Raw genomic sequence first — 20,730 nt, forward strand, 5'->3', positions numbered from 1 at the left:
GTAATGATGAGTGATAGCTCTGAAACAAAAGGAAGAAAGATTATATATACATATGTGTGTATATATATATATTTTTTTTTCAATTGTTTCTTCCTACTTAAACATGTCAAATGTTTTATATATGGATCTGTGTAGCATTTGGTTTGCTAAATCCTTAATACAAATATTTAATTCTTATGCTATGATGAATGTAGGCAAAATCTGCACAAAGATAAAACTATCTATGGCTATGTTAGTTGGATAACACTTCCATAACCAAGTGCCAAAGAGTGAGTGGCTTGAACAACAAAAATTTATTGTCTCAAAATTGTGGAGGCTAAACGTGGAAAAGTCAAAATATGCCCATGGTTGCTTCCTTCTGAGGACTGTTAGGGCAGGATATGTTGAATGCATGACCCTTTGGCGTTTAGATGGCAATCTTCACCCTATGTCTATTGACATTGTCTTTCCCCTATGCAACTCTGTATCAGTGTCCAAATTTCTCCCTCCCCTTTTTCACAGACTTCAAGGACTTCAGCTTTGGGACTTGGACTGGCTTCCTTCCTACTCAGCTTACAGATGGCTAATTGTGGAACCTTGTGATCATGTGAGTTTAATACTCAAAGTTAATAAACTCATATATATATATGAGATATATCCCATTAGTGGTGTGGTATGGAATATCAATGTGCATTTATAATTGAGAAAGCTGTGTGTGTGGCAGGGCAGGGTATGTGGTGTGAAAACTCTACTTTTTGCTCAATTTGACTGTTAATGCAAAACTACTCTAAAAAATAAACGTTATTAATTAAACAGACAAATAAATCAACAAAATACAAGCCTGGTTGATCTTAAGCCTCGTAGACCAACCACATCTTGTTTATACATAATCTCGGAATTATCTCTGTCTTTCTTCTTCTATATGGATCTAGGTAAACTGCTTAGAAAAGGAATAAAACCAGAAAAATCACGTCACTGTGAAACATCTCTTACCCTTCTATCTATTACTGCATCCACTACTACCAAAGCTCCAAAGCTGTCATTCAGGCAAGATGTTATGTGTTTCAGTTGAGCAGAAAGTGTCTCAATACTTTCTAAACTTTGTGGTTATTACATGTCAATTAGAATTCAGAATTGTAAAATAATTTGGACAAAAATATCTGGCACTTTAGTAAAGTGTATTGATGGTGGATATGCAATAACCATTTATAATTTAATAATTTTTAGCAAATAGGTAAATTATAATTATTTTCATAAACTTGTTGATGAATACTGCAGACTATTTTTTTAGTAGGCTATTATTATGGGTTGAATTATGTGCCCCTCAGAAAGAAATGCTGGAGTCTTAATACCCATCACCAGAGAACATGACCTTATTTGGAAATATGGGTCTTTACAAAAGTGATTGGGCTAAAATGAAGACATCAGAGTGGACTCTAGTCTAATAATAAATAAAATAAAATAAATAAATATTTAAGGGCAGGAAACACCCAGCACAGGAGATAAATGTAGACTCAGAGGCTAAGCCAGTCTAGCCTTTCAACATTTTTCTAACTGCTTTGTATTCTAAACACACTGGCAGCTGATTAGATGGGGTCCACCCAGATTAAAGATGGGTCTATGTTTCCTGGACCACTGATTCAAATGTTAATCTCTTTTTGCGACGCTATCACAGACACACCCAGGATCAGTACTTTGCATTCTTCAATCCAATTAAACTGACACTCAATTATTTTTTTTTTTTTTTTTTTTTTAATTTATTTATTATTATTATACTTTAAGTTGTAGGGTACATGTGCATAACATGCAGGTTTACATTACATATGTATACTTGTGCCATGTTAGTCTGCTGCCCATCAACTCGTCATTTATCAGGTGTAACTCCCAATGCAATCCCTCCCCCTCCTCCCTCCCCATGATAGGCCCCGGTGTGTGATGTTCCCCTTCCTGGAGTCAAGTGATCTCGTTGTTCAGTTCCCACCTATGAGTGAGAACATGCGGTTAGCAGTTTTCTGGTCTTGTGATGGTTGCTAGAATGATGGTCTCAGCTGCATCCATGTCCCTACAAAGGACGCAAACTCATCCTTTTTTATGTGCAGTATTCCATGGTGTATATGTGCCACGTGAGAAATCAATCTGTCACTGATGGACATTTGGGTTGATTCAAGTCCCTGCTATTGTGAACAGTGCTGCGTAAACCTGCGTGTGCATGTGCTTTATAGCAGCATAATTTATAATCCTTTGGGTATATCCCAGTAATGGGATGGCTGGGTGATATGGTACATCTAGTTCTAGATCCTTGAGGAATCGCCATACTGTTTTCCATAATGGTTGAGGCTGGGTTACAAATCCCACCAACAGTGTAAAAGTGACCCTGTTCTCCACATCCTCTCAACTACCTGTTGTTTCCTGACTTTTAATGATTGCCATTCTAACTGGTGCAGATGGTATCTCATTGTGGTTTGGTTGCATTTCTCTGATGGCCAGTGATGGTGACATTTTTCATATGTCTGTTGGCTGTATGAATCTCCTCTTTTGAAATGTCTGTTCCTTATCCTTGCCCACTTTTGATGGGGTTGTTTGTTTTTCTTGTAAATTTGTTGGAGTTCTTTGCTTAGGTTCTAGATATTAGCCCTTTGTCAGATGGTAGATTGCAAGAATTTTCTCCCATTCTGTAGGATTGCCTGTTCACTCTGATGAGTAGTTTCTTTTGCTGTGCAGAAGCTCTTTAGTTTAATGAGATCCCATTTGTCCAATTTTAGCTTTGCTGCCGTTGCTTTTGGTGTTTTTTAGACATGAAGTCTTTGCCCATGCCTATGTCCTGAATGGTACTACCTAGGTTTTCCTCTAGGATTTTTATGGTATTAGGTCTAACATTTAAGTCTAATCCATCTTGAATTAATTTTCATTATAAGGAGTAAGGAAAGGATCAGTTTCAGCTTTCTACTGATGGCTAGCCAATTTCCCAGCACCATTTATTAAATAGGGAATCCTTTCCCATTTCTTGTTTTCTCAGGTTTGTCAAAGTCAGATGGCTGTAGATGTGGTATTATTTCCTGAGGACTCTGTTCTATTCCATTGGTCTATATCTCTGTTTTGGTACCAGTACCATGCTGTTTTTGGTTACTGTAGCCTTGTAGTATAGTTTGAAGTCCAGGTAGCGTGATGCCTCCAGCTTTGTTCTTTGACTTAGGATTGTCTTGGAGATGCGGGCTCTTTTTGGTTCCATGAACTTTAAAGCAGTTTTTCCAATTCTGTGAAGAAACTCATTGGTAGCTTGATGGGGATGGCATTGAATCTATAAATTACCTTGGGCAGTATGGCCATTTCACGATATTGATTCTTCCTATCCATGAGCATGGTATGTTCTTCCATTTTGTTTGTGTCCTCTTTGTGATTTCACTGAGCAGTGGTTTTGTAGTTCTCCTTGAAGAGGTCCTTTACATCCTTATGCAAGTTGGATTCCTAGGTATTTGATTCTCTTTGAAGCAATTGTGAATGGAAGTTCATTCATGATTTGGCTCTGTGTTTGTCTGTTATTGGTGTATAAGAATGCTTGTGATTTTTGCACATTAATTTTGTATCCTGAAGGGCTTTGCTGGGAAGTTGCTTATCAGCTTAAGGAGATTTTGGGCTGAGACAATGGGGTTTTCTAAATATACAATCATGTCATCTGCAAACGGGACAATTTGACTTCTTCTTTTCCTAACTGAATACCCCTGATTTCTTTCTCTTGCCTAATTGCCCTAGCCAGAACTGTACTATGTTGAATAGAATTGGTGAGAGAGGGCATCACAATCTTTATTACCAGTTTTCAAAGGGGTTTTCCAGTTTTGCCCATTCAATTATGATATTGGCTGTGGGTTTGTCATAAATATAGCTCTTATTTTTGAGTCACGTTCCATCAATGCGAATTTATTGGCGTTTTTAGCATGAAGGGCTGTTGAATTTGTCAAAGCCTTTTCTGCATCTATTGAGATAATCATGGTTCTTGTCTTTGGTTCTGTTGATATGCTGGATTATGTTTGTGTGATTTGCGAATGCTGAACCAGCCTTGCATCCCAGGGATGAAGCCCACTTGATCATGGTGGATAAGCTTTTGATGTGTTGCTGAATCCGGTTTGCCAGTATTTTATTGAGATTTTTTTGCATCGATGTTCATCATTAGGGATATTGGTCTAAAATTCTCTTTTTTTTGTTGTGTCTCTGCCAGGCTTTGGTATCCAGGATGATGTTGGCCTCATAAATGAGTTAGGGAGGATTCCCTCTTTTTTCTATTGATTGGAATAGTTTCAGAAGGAATGGTGCCAACTCCTCCTTTATACCTCCTGAGAGTAGGAATTGGCTGTGAATCCATCTGGTCCTGGACTTTTTTTGGTTGGTAGGCTATTAATTGTGCCTCCAATTTCAGAGCCTACTATTGGTCTATTCAGGGATTCAACTTCTTCCTGGTTTAGTCTTGGAAGAGTGTAAGTGTCAGGAAATTATCCATTTCTTCTAGGTTTTCCAGTTTATTTGCGTAGAGGTGTTTATAGTATTCTCTGATGGTAGTTTGTATTTCTGTGGGGTGGGTGTGATATCTTGCTATCATTTATAATTGCGTCGATTTCTTCTCTCTTTCTTCTTTAATTAGTCTTGCTAGTGGTCTGTCCAATTTTGTTGATATTTTCAAAAACAACTCCTGGATTCATTGATTTTTTGGAAGGTTTTGTGTCTCTATCTCCTTCCAGTTCTGCTCTGATCTTAGTTGTTTGCCTTCACCGTGAAAAGCTTTGGAATGTGTTTGCTCTTGCTTCTCTGGATTCTTAGTGCGATGTTAGGTGTCAATTTTTGATCTTTCCTGCTTTCTCTTGTGGGCATTTAGTGCTATAAATTTCCCTCTGCACACTGCTTTTAAATGTGTCCCAGAGATTCTGTTGAACATCTTTGTTCTCATTGGTTTCAAAAGAACATCTTTTATTTCTGCCTTCATTTAGATTATGTACCCAGTAGTGACAGGGCAGGTTGTTTTCAGTTTCCATGTAGTTGAGCGGTTTTGATTAGTTTCTTAGTCCTGAGTTCTGGTTGGTGCACCTTGGTCTGAGAGACAGTTTATTTATAATTTCTGTTCTTGTACATTTGCTGAGGAGTGCTTTACTTTAATTATATGAATTGAATTTTGGAGTAAGTACGATGTGGTGCTGAAAGAATGTATATTTCTGTTGATTTAGGGTGGAAGTTCTATAGATGTATTAGGTCTGCTTGCTGCAGAGATGAGTTCAATTCCTGGACATCCTTGTTAACTTTCTGTCTCGTTGATCTGTCTAATGTTGACAGTGGAGTGTTGAAGTCTCCCATTATTGTGTATGGGAGTCTAAGTCTCTTTGTAAGTCTCTAAGGACTTTATGAGTCTGGTGCTCCTGTATTTGGATTGCATATATATTTAGGTTAGCTCTTCCTGTTAGATTGATCCCTTGACCATATGTAATAGCCTTCTTTGTCTCTTTTGATCTTTGATGGTTTAAAGTCTGTTTTATCAGAGACTAGAATTGCAACCCCTGCTTTTTTGTTCTCCATTTTGGCAGTAAAATCTTCCTCCATCCCTTTATTTTGAGCCTATGTATATCTCTGCGTGTGAGATGGGTCTCTGAATACAGCAGACTGATGGGTCTTGACTCTTTATCCAGTTTGCCAGTCTGTGTCTTTTAATTGGAGCATTTAGTCCATTTACATTTTAAGGTTAAGATTGTTATGTGTGAACTTGATCCTGCCATTATGATGTGCTGATTATTTTCCTCGTTAGTTGATGCAGTTTCTTCCCTAGCCTCGATGGTCTTTACATTTTGGCATGTTTTGCAATGGCTGGTACCGGTTGTTCCTTTCCATGTTGGAGTGAAAGCTTCCTTCAGGGTCTCTTGTAAGGCAGACCTAGTGGTGACAAAATCTCTAAGCATTTGCTTATCTGTAAAGGATTTTATTTATCCCTTCACTTATGAAACTTAGTTTGGCTGGATATGGAAATTCTGGGTTTAAAATTCTTTTTCTTTAGAATGTTGAATATTTACTCTCTTCTGGCTTGGAGAGTTTCTGCGAAGATCTGCTGTGAGTCTGATGGAAGCTGCTTTGTGTGTAACCTGACCTTTCTCTCTGGCTGCCCTTAAGATTTTTCCTTTCATTTCCAACTTTGGTGAATCTGGCAATTATGTGTCTTGGGTTGCTCTTCTGGGAAGTATCTTTGTGAAGTTCTCTGTATTTCCTGGATTTGAATGTTGGCCTGCCCTACTAGGTTTGGGAAGTTCTCCTGGATGATATCCTGAAGAGTGTTTTCCAACTTGGTTCCATTTCCCCCCTCACTTTCAGGCACCCCAATCAGACGGAGATTTGGTCTTTTTACATAATCCCATACTTTACTTGCAGGCTTTGTTCATTTCTTTTCTTCTTTTTTTTTCTTTTGGTTTCTCTTCGCTTCATTTTCATTCATTTTGATCCTCAATCGCTGATCTCTCTTTCTTCCAGTTGATCAGTCAGTTACTGAAGCTTGTGCATTTGTCACGTATTTCTCGTGTCATGGTTTCATCTCTTTCATTTCGTGACCTTTTCTGCCATTAGTGAATCTGCCGTCAATTCTTCACTTTTTTTCAAGATTTTTGGTTTCTTTGCTGGAGTGCGTAATTCTTCCTCCTTTAGCTCTGAGAAATTTGATGGACTGAAGCCTTCTTCTCTCATCTCGTCAAAGTCATTTCCGTCCAGCTTTGATCCGTTGCTGGCGATGAACAACGCTCCTTTGCGGGGGAGATGTGCTCTTATTTTTGAATTTCCAGCTTTTCTGCCTACTTTTTCCCCATCTTTGTGGTTTTATCTGCCTCTGGTCTTTGATGATGGTGATGTACTGATGGGGTTTTGGTGTAGGTGTCCTTCCTGTGTTTGATAGTTTCCTTCTAACAGTCAGGACCCTCAGCTGTAGTCTGTTGGAGATTGCTTGGGTCCACTCCAGACCCTGTTTGCCTGGGTATCAGCAGCAGAGGCTGCAGAAGATAGAATATTTCTGAACAGCGAGTGTACCTGTCTGATTCTTGCTTTGGAGAAGCTTCCTCTCAGGGGTATACTCCACCCCTGTGAGGTGTGGGGTGTCAGACTGCCCCTAGTGGGGGATGTCTCCCAGTTAGGCTACTCGAGTTAGGGACCCGCCAGGCAGGCAATCTGTCCGTTCTCCAGATCATCCCAGCCTCCGTGTTGGGAGATCCACTGCTCTCTTCAAAGCTGTCAGACAGAGTGGTTTGTGATCTGCAGAGTTTTCTGCTGCTTTGTTGTTGTTGTTGTTGTTGTTGTGTAGCTGTGCCCTGTCCCCAGAGGTGGAGTCTACAGAGACAGGCAGGTTTCCTTGAGCTGCTGTGAGCTCCACCCAGTTGGAGCTTCCCGGCGCTGTTTACCTACTGAAGCCTCAGCAGTGGCGGGCCTCCCCAACCTGCGCTGCTGCCTTGCGGTGATCACAGACTGCTGTGCTAGCAATGAGGGGGAGGCTCTCCGTGGAGTGGGACCCTCCCGGCCAGGTGTGGGATATGATCTCTGGTGTGCTGTTGCTTAAGCGCCAATGTGGTGGGAGTTACCCGATTTTTCCAGGTGTTGTGTGTCTCAGTTCCTAATGGGAAAAGGGATTCCCTTCCCCCTTGCTTCCCAGGTGAAGCCGATGCCTGGCCTGCTTCAGCTCCTGGCTGGAGTGGGGCTGCAGCAGCTGACCAGCACCGATCGTCCGGCACTCCCCAGTGAGATAGAACCCAGTACCTCAGTTGAAAATGCAGAAATCACGGTCTTCTGTGTACAGCTGGGAGTTGGAGACTGGAGCTGTTCCTATTCGGCCATCTTGCTCCTCCTGACACTCAGTATTAACCATCAAAGAGATGATCCTATTTTTCAGAACATTCTGAATTTTGCCAGTGAACTTACTCCATCTCTGAAGATTGTTACTTGAAGCCAATTAAAATATGGACAAAATCAATGGGCAAATGAGTTTGAATTTTTTAATGGGGCACTGAAGTATTTGGTTCACTACAGCTTATTTAGCATAGCAGTCAGCTAGCCAGCTAAAACCATTTCTGATGGTTTTAAAGGCCTGTTTTTCTCTATGTACAATTATTTTAATCACAACTCTTCCATTAGAAAGGGTAATGATATGATGTAATTTCTATTAAATTCAATTTTGGGGGGATATGGGCTTTCATTAGTAGTTAAAAACCTTCTCTGCTTCTATAACTCAAAAATCATGTGCCATAATAAACACATACTCACACTCACTATAGATGTTAACCATATGATTCTTTGAAGAGTTGACATGTTCCAGTAAGAGCTATTAGTAGGACCATTTGTGTTAATTTAATATCTACAAGCCCATTTAATTTTTAAATCTATTGAAATTCAGTAATAATATATCCAGCTTAATATTTTTCCTGCTCTGTTTGAGGTAGAAATCATCTACAAAGAGAATCAAAATAGGAAAGCCAAATTTTGCTTTTAAAATATCAATTTGTGGCTGGGCACGGTGGCTCATGCCTGTAATCCCAGCACTTTGGGAGGCAGAGACGGATGGATCACCTGAGGTCAGGAGTTCAATACCAACCTGGCCAACATGGTGAAACCTCATTTCTACTAAAAATACAAAAATTAGCCCAGTGTGGTGGTGCATGCCTGTAATCCCAGCTGCTTGGGAGGCTGAGGCAAGAGAATCACTTGAACCCAGGGGGCGGAGGTTGCTGTGAGCCAAGATCACACCATTGCACTACAGCCTGGGTGACAGAGTGAGACTCCATCTCAAAATAAATAAATAAATAAATAAATAAATAAATAAATAATAAATAAATAATCAATTTGTGAAAAATGACTTCACAAATAGCCAACTGACACTTATCAGATATTATATCATCAGAAATTTGCATTAGTGTGGTAGCGTTCAAGCTGTTGCATCAATTTAGAGTTAAATGAAAAGGACAGTGTCTTCCATGTCATTAGAGGTTAATAAATGGACAGAACAAATGATATATACTATCACTTATAAGTAAGGTTTGAAAAGCATAATGCAGTAATAAATTTAAATTATTTTCCAGGGTAATATTGGCCAAAGTTTCTAGTAACTGTGTGGAAATGTCTAGAGAGTAGATATGTCCTAACTATATCACCCCAAATTACTCCGTAGTATGCTGGCATCTATTATATTATTTTGCTTTTGAGTGGTTTATACATTTTTAAATCTTTTATGTATAAAGGAAAGGATGTATGATCACCAGAAAGTCCTAGAGTGGTGAATAATAAGAGAAAACTTAATGATGCTGAAGAAGAGTACATTATGAGTAGAGTTCTGGCTTTCCAGAACCTCAGCTTTGAAAAGGCTAGTTCAGAGAAATGGTTACCAATTGACGACTATATCTCATAATTAAAAAAAAAAAATCCTAAATTCTTTCTTAGTGGCTCATTGAAAAAAGTTCATAGTGACCCATAAACAGTTCAGAGCTACCTGCTTTGCAGATGTCATTCAGCAGATGATATATGGGTGATTAGCAAATTTTCAATGTATCTTTGGAGATACAGTGACTCTTCAGTAAGTTTCTTAAGAAGATAAAGAGATTCTACTACAACTTCCTTAGAAGATGAACAAAGCATTTAATCACCCACATTTTGAAGAAGAATAGTATGTCCTTCAAATGAAAGATAATCTTTATACAGACACTGAGAGAAGCATAAAGTTCCATCCCTGTGACATGACTGTCCAAGTATGTTCTTGATTTTCTCAACTGAAAGCAAACAGAAAGTAAATATTGACTTTAAAAAAAATGTACAGCTATAGGAAATAAAGATTAAAAAGGTTCTATGATTGTACATTAAATAGCATCTGAAAGAATACAGGCAAGAATAATCTTTAGACCAGAAACAACCAGAAAATTATGTATAATAATCACGTCCAGTATCTTGAACAAAATCACAGCCTTGCCATGAGGTTTCTTAACTACAAGTACGGGGCCTATAAATGTTATTATCAAACTTCTCTGCACTGAGTTCTTTCTCTTATTGTTTTAGAGCAAATTTAAGGAGTATAAATCGAGATTTTTCTAGGGTCAATTTAAACTTAGATGTTAGCATAGGGAATGGAGAAAATGGCCTTATTTTGTACTCCACATGATAAAGAATTATTCTAATATCTCTGCCAAATTCATTGAAGGAATCTAAAACCTGGGTAATTAAATCTAAAAAGCATTTTTCAGTAAATCAGCCTCAGGTCCTTAAGAAAGGAAGATACAAGAAACTTCTATCACATTCTAACTTAACTGAGGAGCCTGATCTAGGCATGGTGGTAATCTAATTCTCAATCCAAGTGACAGCTCCATGTTCTGGAAAGGAGCATTTAGTAAGAGACGGAAAGATGTGTTCAAACTTTTCTTTACAACATGCTCAGCTAAGGAGGTAGCTTCAGGAATGAACTTCTCTGCTGCCTGCCGGGGTGAAGGGCTTATATCAGGTCATAGGGTACTTGAGGTTTATCAGAGATCAGCGCCTAAGTGCAGTTTCACATGTTCCAGGTCAGAGAGTATATGCAGTTTCACATATACAGATGAAGAAGAATTCCCACATTGAATAATAGCAGAATGCAGTATCTGGGTCTAAAGGTCAGTCACATTCAGGTTTAATTGAGTTAAGGTGTATGAGGAATTCTCCAGAGAATTGAACAGCAGGCATCAAAATTAAAAACCTTCATTGAAAAAATAATTGATTATTATCCAAAAACTCATTCATGATGGACACCTAAAAATATAATGCCTATAGTTTTATTTTTTAATTATTTAAAAAAATATCTCTATTTAATTATACATTTAAAGATTTAATGAATTTCATTATGTATGATAAGCCCATACTGAAAAGAATTGAGGCATAAAGTTTTGTCTTTCAAATGTAATAAATTACCTTACACCCAATGAATCAATGTGAGTATTGCTTTAAGCAGTTTTCTAGCAATAGTGAAAATAATCTACCACCTGTTATGTAACATGTTAGATTATTTTTTAACTTGATGCATTTAAATTTAAAATTTGATGCATAAATTTATTATAATAATGATACCATCCCTATTATAAATTATGTGCTATAACTGCAAATAGTTCTAGACCTATGCATTATTATTTGTCCCTAAGTTTCTATACTAATCTTATTTTAACTATAAAACATATTTAGTATCCTAAAGCATTGCAATTTACCTTTATATTTTGCATTTCTTACGTGCTAAATACTAAATTTACCTCATGACCAAATCTGTCTTCACAGTACCATTTGAAACTGTTGGATAATTAAATGATACTTGCCTCTTGGTGTACAAAGTTAAGAATTCAAAAATTAAGACTCATAAAATTAAAAAATTAAAAATATTTGGTATTTGAAAGATTCCTTAGTCATACTCTATGTGTTAGAAATAAATAAAAAAATCTTCCATATTATTTCCTTCTAAAACCTAATCTACCTATTTATATTTTGGTGGTTTTACAATTAATCTAAATTAAATTTGGACTGTCAATGAACACTATTTTATATTTTTACTTTATCCACAAAAATTAGTTACAATATTTGAATGAATATTTGTGTTCACAAACAGAGTATTCTGAACAATAAAGAAATGGTATCACAGAGAGAAAAACATGAATGTGCAAACACAAAGAGGTTAGTAAAGGAAAGATATCAGAAAGAAAGATCTCTGAATGATGTATAGAGGCACAAAATAGCAGGCAAGAATAAGCTGACAGCTTACAATTTGCAGATCTAGAAGCCAAGAGGCAAGTCAATCTGTACCAGAGTACTGAGGATTAAAAATACTAGGTCTTTCTGAAGATGAGAGTTTGGGTGCAGATTTGTTAAAAGTCTTTATACACGAAGAATTTAAATATAGATCCATTATCACAACTGGAGGTGACACTCTTTCCTCCTCCTGGAAGAAGATAGTAAATATATTGTCTGGAAGCATGCATAAGAGACCTCTTAGATTCAGGCAATATCTGCCTAGCTGATGGTTAGGGTCCCATATAGAAAACTGAAGAATTAACTAAAGGTTTATTTCCAACGAGTCCTCCGACTACATTTAACATTGAGAATGCTACCTGGATTTTTGATGGCTGCTGCTTCCTCAGGATGGAGATTGAAAGCTTCTTTCCTGAAGTAACTAACCAGCTCAAAATAAAGACCTATAAATACTAACATTAAGAATTTCTCTAATGAAATGACTAGACCTGGTCAAAAAACAGTAAAGTCTAACATACAACCAAGTGCCTCTCAGAGTCTAGAATTTATAATCAGTTTTTCAGTGCTTTACTCTTAAGTGTGATTAGGTAACCAAGGATTACCAGGTATTTGAAGAAAGAGTCTATAATGATGATTCCTAAGAGAATATTATTATCTGACATAAGGCGGGGATGGGAATGTTTAAAGAGAGTAGATGAGACATTAAATAATTCTTTGTTTAACATAAGAATGAATTTATCAGACAAATTTGCTAATATCTCAAGCTTTGTAAATAGTTATTTTAGTGTTTACTGGCTGAATTTACTAATATTCCAAGTATTGTTAATAATTACTTTCAATTTGCAGTACTATCCAAATTGAGAATTAAGAATTTGATGGCCGCGCGCGGTGGCTCAAGCCTGTAATCCCAGCACTTTGGGAGGCCGAGACGGGCGGATCACGAGGTCAGGAGATCCAGACCATCCTGGCTAACACAGTGAAACCCCGTCTCTACTAAAAAATACAAAAAACTAGCTGGGCGAGGTGGCAGGCGCCTGTAGTCCCAGCTACTCGGGAGGCTGAGGCAGGAGAATGGCGTAAACCCGGGAGGCGGAGCTTGCAGTGAGCTGAGATCCAGCCACTGCACTCCAGCCTGGGCGACCGAGCGAGACTCCATCTCAAAAAAAAAACAAAAAAAAACAAGAATTTGTAGTACTATCCAAATTGAATGATTTATTCTCTAGAAAAACCCACCTACTGAGCAATAAGTTGGAATAGTTTATTCATAATGGTCATAAATACATAATATTTATGTATACATATTTAATATACATAATATTTATGTATAATATGTATGCATAATACATATTATAATGAATTAATATTATTATTTTATATATTAGTATATTATATACAATATTAATTATATATGTATAATAATATACATATTATAATGAATTAATGAATTATTAATGAATATTTTCTATATTATTATAGTTTAATTAAATTGTACTCTCCAAATAACAGATTAACTATAATATTTGTCTTATATTCACTATAGCTATAGGTCTTATAAATATTCAGTATCTTCAGTGATATATATTCATTTACTCCTCATTAATACAAAATCCAATTTTCTCCATATATATACTGTGCATTATAGAAAAGTGGTAGGTGTTGTGTGTCGAATTGTATCTCCCAAGAAGATATGCATAAATCCTTACTTCTAGTACTTGTGACTATGACCTAGTTGGAAAATGGGGCCCTAAAATGAGGTTATATTAGATTAGGGTAAGACCCTAAATCCAATGACTGGTGTTCTCATTAGAAAGAAATGTAGAGAAACAACATACACGGAGAACGCCATGTGTCCAAGGAGGCAGAGATTGGAGTGATGTGTCTACATGCCAAGGAGCAATAAGGACTACTGGCAACTACCACAAGATAGGAAGAGGCAAAAAACAAACGTTTAGAGCCTTCAGAAAGAGGATTGACCTAATGTCAGCTTGATTTTGAACTTCTAATGTCCATAACTGTGACATGATAAATTTCTACCATTTTAAGCTACCCTCTTTGTGGTACTTTTAATGACGTACCTAGGAAACTAATACAGTAGGCTTTCATGACTCTGGTTTGCATCCGTTGGTTTATTCTGAATTCTACCTCAGTGTCAAAAACTGTGAATGTGCCCCTTGCCCGAGTGAGTCTGGGTCTGAAATATAATTTGTAGATCCACCATTGCCCTAACAACTTTTGCTTTCTAGTGTTCTACTACCCAATCCCATGCTTTAAGTGTTTTTCCTTTATTTTTTCTTCAGTATTGGAGGTTACAAAGATTTGTACTTGGGAGTGGGATTTAGTACATCATTCCTATCCATTATTCAGAGTATTTGTTTTCAATAATTTAAAGGGATTTTGCCAGGAAGCATTGTACCTAAAACCAAAGATTCTGGAATTATAATGCTTTCATGTGTATTATTGCCCTGATAATTACTAGCTGTGTAATTTACCTAATGCTTCTAATCTCAGTTTTATCTTCCATAAAATAAATATAATAACAGTAACTATTCCATAAAGTTATGAGACTCATATGACTTTACAATCGAGGTGAACAACTTCAAAGATCCCCAAGATACATAATCAGTTAATAAAGTTTAGCTTTTGTTTTTAAAAAAGGCACTTCCATTTCTTCAGATGTCTCTCTTTTACATTAAGTGACATACAAATATGTTGGCATTTCTTTTATGATGTAATAAATAAATTACGGAAAACTGTTTAGTAATGAAACTTTTTAAGGTTTTAATGTAGTGAGGTTTCTAATGTTAAATTATCAGGTAAATAAATCCCATTACAGTTCTTGGTAATTTTTTAAAATAAATTTTATTTTTAAATAAGAGGCTTCGATAGATATGCCTTTTATAGTAATTCAAGAAATCATCGATAATTTAGAGCCTATTTAATGACCTGTGGCGGATTAAATAATAAAGTTGAAGAAGTTTACTCTTCAATAGTAAATGTAAACCAGCTCTCTGTCTCACGAAATATTCTACATGTCACTAGAAGAACAAAAAGAAACTGAAATGTTTGAGAAAATTCATTTCTGTTGCTTATCATGTGCTTAAAGAATAAAGATGTAGATCTTCTTTTTCATTTCACCAATTTTGTACTTTGTTCAGTGAACCACAATGTTTCTGATACATTAATAGCTATAAATTATTTATTACATTTCTCAAATGGGCTGTCTCAAATATGACTGGGCACCTTGATATCAATTTCAAGTTTAAATTTACAAGATTAAATCTGTAATTTCTCCAAGTAGAAGAAATTTGAGTACATCATACTAATATGAATTTTAAAGGTGTGAATATTACAAGTGTATTAAATTTAATTTAGATAAATTGACTCAGCCTGGCAGAAGTACTCCCAAAAAGAAAAGTAAATTAAATGTTTTAAATAGCACAAAAGCTAGGATTAGTAGCATGAATTGTGTTTCTAAGAATTATTAAAATTATTACTGTCATATAAGCATGATCTACATATTGCATGTATAATTAACAGAAAAACTAAAATATAAAGAGCTCAGTTATTTCTAAATGGAAAAATAACTGACTGAACAATGTTTCTATCTCTCAAGCCTTGATTCCAGAGTAAATTTGTGAGCCTATTTTAATACAATTTTATTTAAACAATATTTTAGAGCAAAAATAGTATTTTATTTAAATTATGACTTCAATTGCTTTAGACATTTTCATAATCTATGATGTGCATGATTGAAATAATCAAGTATTATTAAGACAACAGAGTGTGTTCATAAACATTTAACTGTTGTAAAACTCTGAAAGATATATTTTCTTTGTTAAATGTAGGAATACAAGAGGATCAATTATGCAAACTGTGGATTTGAATGTGATAAATCTGATTTAATGACAAGCAAGGTAGGAGAAAGAAAATTAGTCCCTTCATATATATGTATATATTTTTATTTTATTTTTTGTTTATTTATTATTATTATTATACTTTAAGTTCTAGGGTACATGTGCACAACATGCAGGTTTGTTACATATGTACGCATGTGCCATGTTGGTGTGCTGCACCCATTAACTTGTCATTTACATTAGGTATATCTCCTAATGCTATCCCTCCTCCCTCCCACCTCCCCACAATAGGACCTGGTGTGTGATGTTCCCCTTCCTATGTCCAAGTAATCTCAATATGTATATATTTTTAATGCAAAAATTAAACTTAGCTAAAATAGCAGTTGAACAGTATCTGCTCTTTGAAAAATAGTAAATGTAATTAGCCTAGAACAATATAAGATACAATAATGCCTAATCTCCATCTCTCTTTAAGAGCAAGAAAGATAAATCAAAGCTAGTCAATTTAACTTTTTATGAAAACAGTTTTATTCCAGCAGTAATGCAATTTTATACTTTAATTGTAATCTAGAGCTTAGAGAAGGATTTGACTTTCAAGCAGTATCACATTTAATGCAATGCAATGAAGATAATTAAACTGAGATTCAGAAGTATTGGTGTAAATTTTCAAAACAATTGAATATCAATATAAACCTTAGACTATTAGTTCAATATTCTTTCCAACATTATGTTAGGCCATTCTTGCATTGCTATAAAGAAATACCTGAGATTGCATAATTTAAAAAGAAAGAAGCTAATTGACTCATGGTTGTGCAGGCTGTTACAGGAAGCATGATGGTTGCATGGGCTTGGCTAGTGAAAAAGCCTCAGAAAACTTACAATCATGGCAAAGGGCAAAGGGGAAGCAGGCACTTTACATGGTCAGAGCAGGAGCAAGAGAGTGGTGTAAGAGGTGCCACATACATTAAATTGACCAAATCTCAGAGAACACATTCACTATCATGATGACAGCACCAAGAGGATGATACTAACCCATTCATGTGAAATCTGCCCTCATGATTCAATTACTTCTCACCAGACCTTAACTCTAACATTGGGGAATACATTTTGACATGAGATTTGGGCAGGGATGTTGTCCTAAGTATATCATTCCTTCCCTGACCCCTCCCAAATCACATGTCTCTTCCACCCATGAGCCTGTTAAAAAAAAAAAAAAAAAAAAAAAAAAGGAGAAAAGAAAAAGAAAAAGAAAAAGTTCCAAGATACAAGAGGTATATAGGCACTGGGTAAACATCCCTATTCCACATAAGAGAAAATGACCAAAAGAAAGGGGGTACAGGCCCCCATGCAGTTCAGAAAACTATCAGGGCACCCATTCAATCTTAAGGCTCCAAAATAATCTCCTTTGACTCCATGTTCCACATCCAGGGCACACTGCTTCAAGGGGTGGGCTCCTAAGGCTTTCGGAACCTCTGTCCCTGTGGCTTTGAAGGATTCCACCCCGGAGGCTGCTCTTAAATGTTCTTGAGTGTCTGTGGCTTTTCCACACTAAGCATGCAAGCTGCTGGTGTATCTATCTACCATTCGTGGGTCTGGAGGACAGTGGCCCTCTTCTCACAGCTCCACCAGGCAGTGCGCCAGTGGAGACTCTGTATGGGGGCTCTAACCCCATGTTTTTCTTATACACTGCCCTAGCGGAGGTTTCCTTGAGGACTCCACCCCTGAAACAGGTTTCTGCCTGGACACCCAGGCTTTTTGATGCATCCTCTCAAATCTACGTGGAGGCTCCCAAGCTTCATTCACTCTTGCACTCTGTGCACATACAGACTTAGCAACACACCTTGTAGAAGCTGCCAAGGCTTATGGTTTCCACCGTCTGGAGCTGTGCTTCAAGCTGTGCCTGGGCCCTTTGAGCCACAGCTGAAGCTAGAAGGTAGGGATGCAGGGAGCCATGATCCCAGACTGCACTGGGCAGCAGGACCTTGGGCCCAGCCCAGGAGACCAGTGTGTCCTCATAGGCCTCAGGGTCTGTGTTGAGAGGGGCTGCCTCTTAAATCTCTGAAAACAACCTTTAAGGCAGTTTTCCCATTGTCTCAGCTATTAGCACTTGTCTTCTTATTTTTATGCAAATTTCTTTAGCAAGTTGTTCAACAGCCCTGTTGAATTCTTTATTTTTTATTTAACCACATAACCAGCCAGCAAATTGTTCAACTTTTATGTTCTGCTTCCCTTTTAAATATAAACTCCAGTTTTAAGTAATTTGTTTTCTCCCTTATATGTGTAGGTTGTTAGAAGCTGCCAGGCCACATCTTGAATGTTTTGCAGCTTAGAAATTTCTTCTGCCAGATATCCTAAATTATCACTCTCAAGTGAAAATTTCCACATAGCCCTATGGCATGGACACAGTCCATCCAGGCTCTTGGCTAAGGTATTATACATGTGACATTTGTTCCAGTTCCCAATACATTCCTCATTTTCATCTGAGACCTCATCAGACTAGATTTTACTGTTCATATCATTATCACCATTTTGGTCACAATAATTTAACCTGTCTCTAAGAAGTTTCAAATATTACCTGATCTTCCTGTCTTATCTGCCCCCTTCACACTCTTCCAGTCTCTTCCTGTTACTGACTTTCAGAGCTGCTTCCACATTTTCAGGTATCTTTATAACAATGACCCATTCCATGGTACCAATTTTCTATGTCAGGCTGTTCTTGCATTGTGATAAAGGCATACCTGACACTGGGTAGAGGTTTAATTGGCTGCTAGTTCTGCAGGCTATAAAGGAAACATAATGCTGGTATCTCGTCAGCTTTTGGAGCAGCCTTGGGAAACTTACAATCATGGCAGAAGACTGAAGGGAAAGCAGGCATTTCACATGGCCAGAGTAGAAGCAAGAGAATGCTGGGAAGGAGTGGGGCCCACACTTTAAAATAAACGGATTTCAGAGAACTCACGATCATGAGGACAGTACCAGGGGTTGATACTAAACCATTCATGAGAATTCTTCCCCCATGATCCAATGACCTCCCACCCAGGCCCCATCTGCAGCATTGGAGATTACATTTTGACATGAGATTTGGGGAAGGGACAACATGCAATCTATATCAATATAAATAAGAGCAGAGGCTATTTTTATTTATCTCAACATCTGATGTTATCAGTCATCAAAACTAGAGTTATGCTTTTAAATAAATCTAAAATTATAGAAAATACAATTATATTGTATGTGCTACATAATATATTAATTAAATTGTTAGTGATATCAGTTTTCTTTCTGTTTCTTTTCTCTTTGTGTTTACAAATAATAATGAAACACTAAAGTGCCTTTAATTATTTAATTATTATTTACTTACTTACACGTTGAATAAACATTTATGGGACATGTAAATATTAACAAAAATCTTACCTCCTTTCCTAATACAGCATACTACAAGACTATTTTAAAGATTTGATAATTTCTTTCAGTCATGTCTATTTTTAACAGATATCGTGACATAATAAGTTGTTATAACTATAATAACATTTTCAGTAAACATGTTTTGATAACTTATGCTTCAATATTTTAACTCCCAAAATAACAATTTATTTTACCAATTTTGAAAATCTCAAACAGACACATACACACACACAGGCACACAAAGGCACAAATAAAGTAATTTATAGTGCCACAAACCATAGAGTATCAACATTACGATTTTGGTGGATGCTAATTTCAGTCTTTATTTCTATCCATTAAGAAATGTAGTTCATTTTGAAGATGAAGTGATTCACAATAAGTAGCAGAATAGTAATTAGAATCAGGAGCTCTTGAGCTTCAGAGTATTAAGCCAGCTCTGCTATTTCCTACCTTAGAAACCTGTGGACTTATCCCTGGTTTCTACTTAACATCGTTGTATTTAATTTTCTCAACTTAAAAGTGGAGAAAATAATATAATTAATCATGCATAATTTTATAAAGAGTCAATTAATCAAAATATAGAACATACCAAGAAAAGTTCCTTAAAAATAGTAATCAGAATTAACCATTATGCTCATTAATGTATTATTTAGTAATGAGACATTTAATTCATAGTTGACAATTATTCTCTACTTCATTTCAGTTACTGAATATAGTATTAATGTATAAAATATAATTGATTAACTGAACTTACAATACTGATGCAATGGTTAGGTCACTATAGTTTAAACAGCCTTCAACTTTGGACCCCTAATAACTACATACGCCAGCCCCATATTTTCCTATACTTGTCAATGTTTTTATTTGTTAATAAATTAAAAAAAAAAAAAAAAAAAAAAAAACTAACTTGTGGTTCATTGTCCCAAATCATCAAGCAACAGAAAAAGTAGTGTTGTAGCCTTTGGGAGAACTATAAATATGAAAGCGTTTTCATGCTATCTTCTCTCTATGTCTGTCTCTCTTTCTTGCTTCTCTTCTGTCTCTATTTTCTTTATGCTTTCTTCTTCTTCTTCTTCTTCTTCTTCTTCTTCTTCTTCTTCTTCTTCTTCTTCTTCTTCTCCTCCTCCTTCTCCTTCTCCTTCTCCTTCTCCTTCTCCTTCTCCTTCTCCTTCTTCCTCCTTCTTCCTTCTTCCTTCTTCCTTCTTCCTTCTTTCTTTCTTCTTCTGTCTGGTTTTTCCAAATAGTTTCAGTTTATGACCACAATGGAAACAAAATTAGAATTGATTGTCTTCCAACACTGTATAACAAAACATGGAATATGAGAATAATGCCGAAATGCTGCCAAATTGAGTTATTCAATTTTGTATTTAAATTTTAAAGTCATAAACTTTATCCAATTTCTCTCCCTTTTTCTACATACCTAAGTAAGCATAACCTGCCATCTGGTGGATATAAGGTGAATGATTTCTGGAAGAAGCAATGGATGTTAACACAAGGAGATGCTTACAAGACAACATGGAGGGAAATAAGTGAGGTGAACAAGTGCTTGCTGGAATGGGGAAATTGCAGACCATATATATTGTCAGAGATAATGACTCTGTTGTTGCCTTGTATTGCCACACATTACCTTTTCAAGAAAAGCTTGAAATGTAAAACATAATGAGATATCTTCTTATTTTGCTGAAGGCATCTAATTGAAGTTACCGAAAAAAAATAAGAATGTCAAATTCAGTCTAGGGAACACAAC

The sequence above is a fragment of the Papio anubis genome, chromosome 3 (assembly GCF_008728515.1).
Source record: "Papio anubis isolate 15944 chromosome 3, Panubis1.0, whole genome shotgun sequence".
Classification (NCBI taxonomy): Eukaryota; Metazoa; Chordata; class Mammalia; order Primates; family Cercopithecidae; genus Papio; species Papio anubis.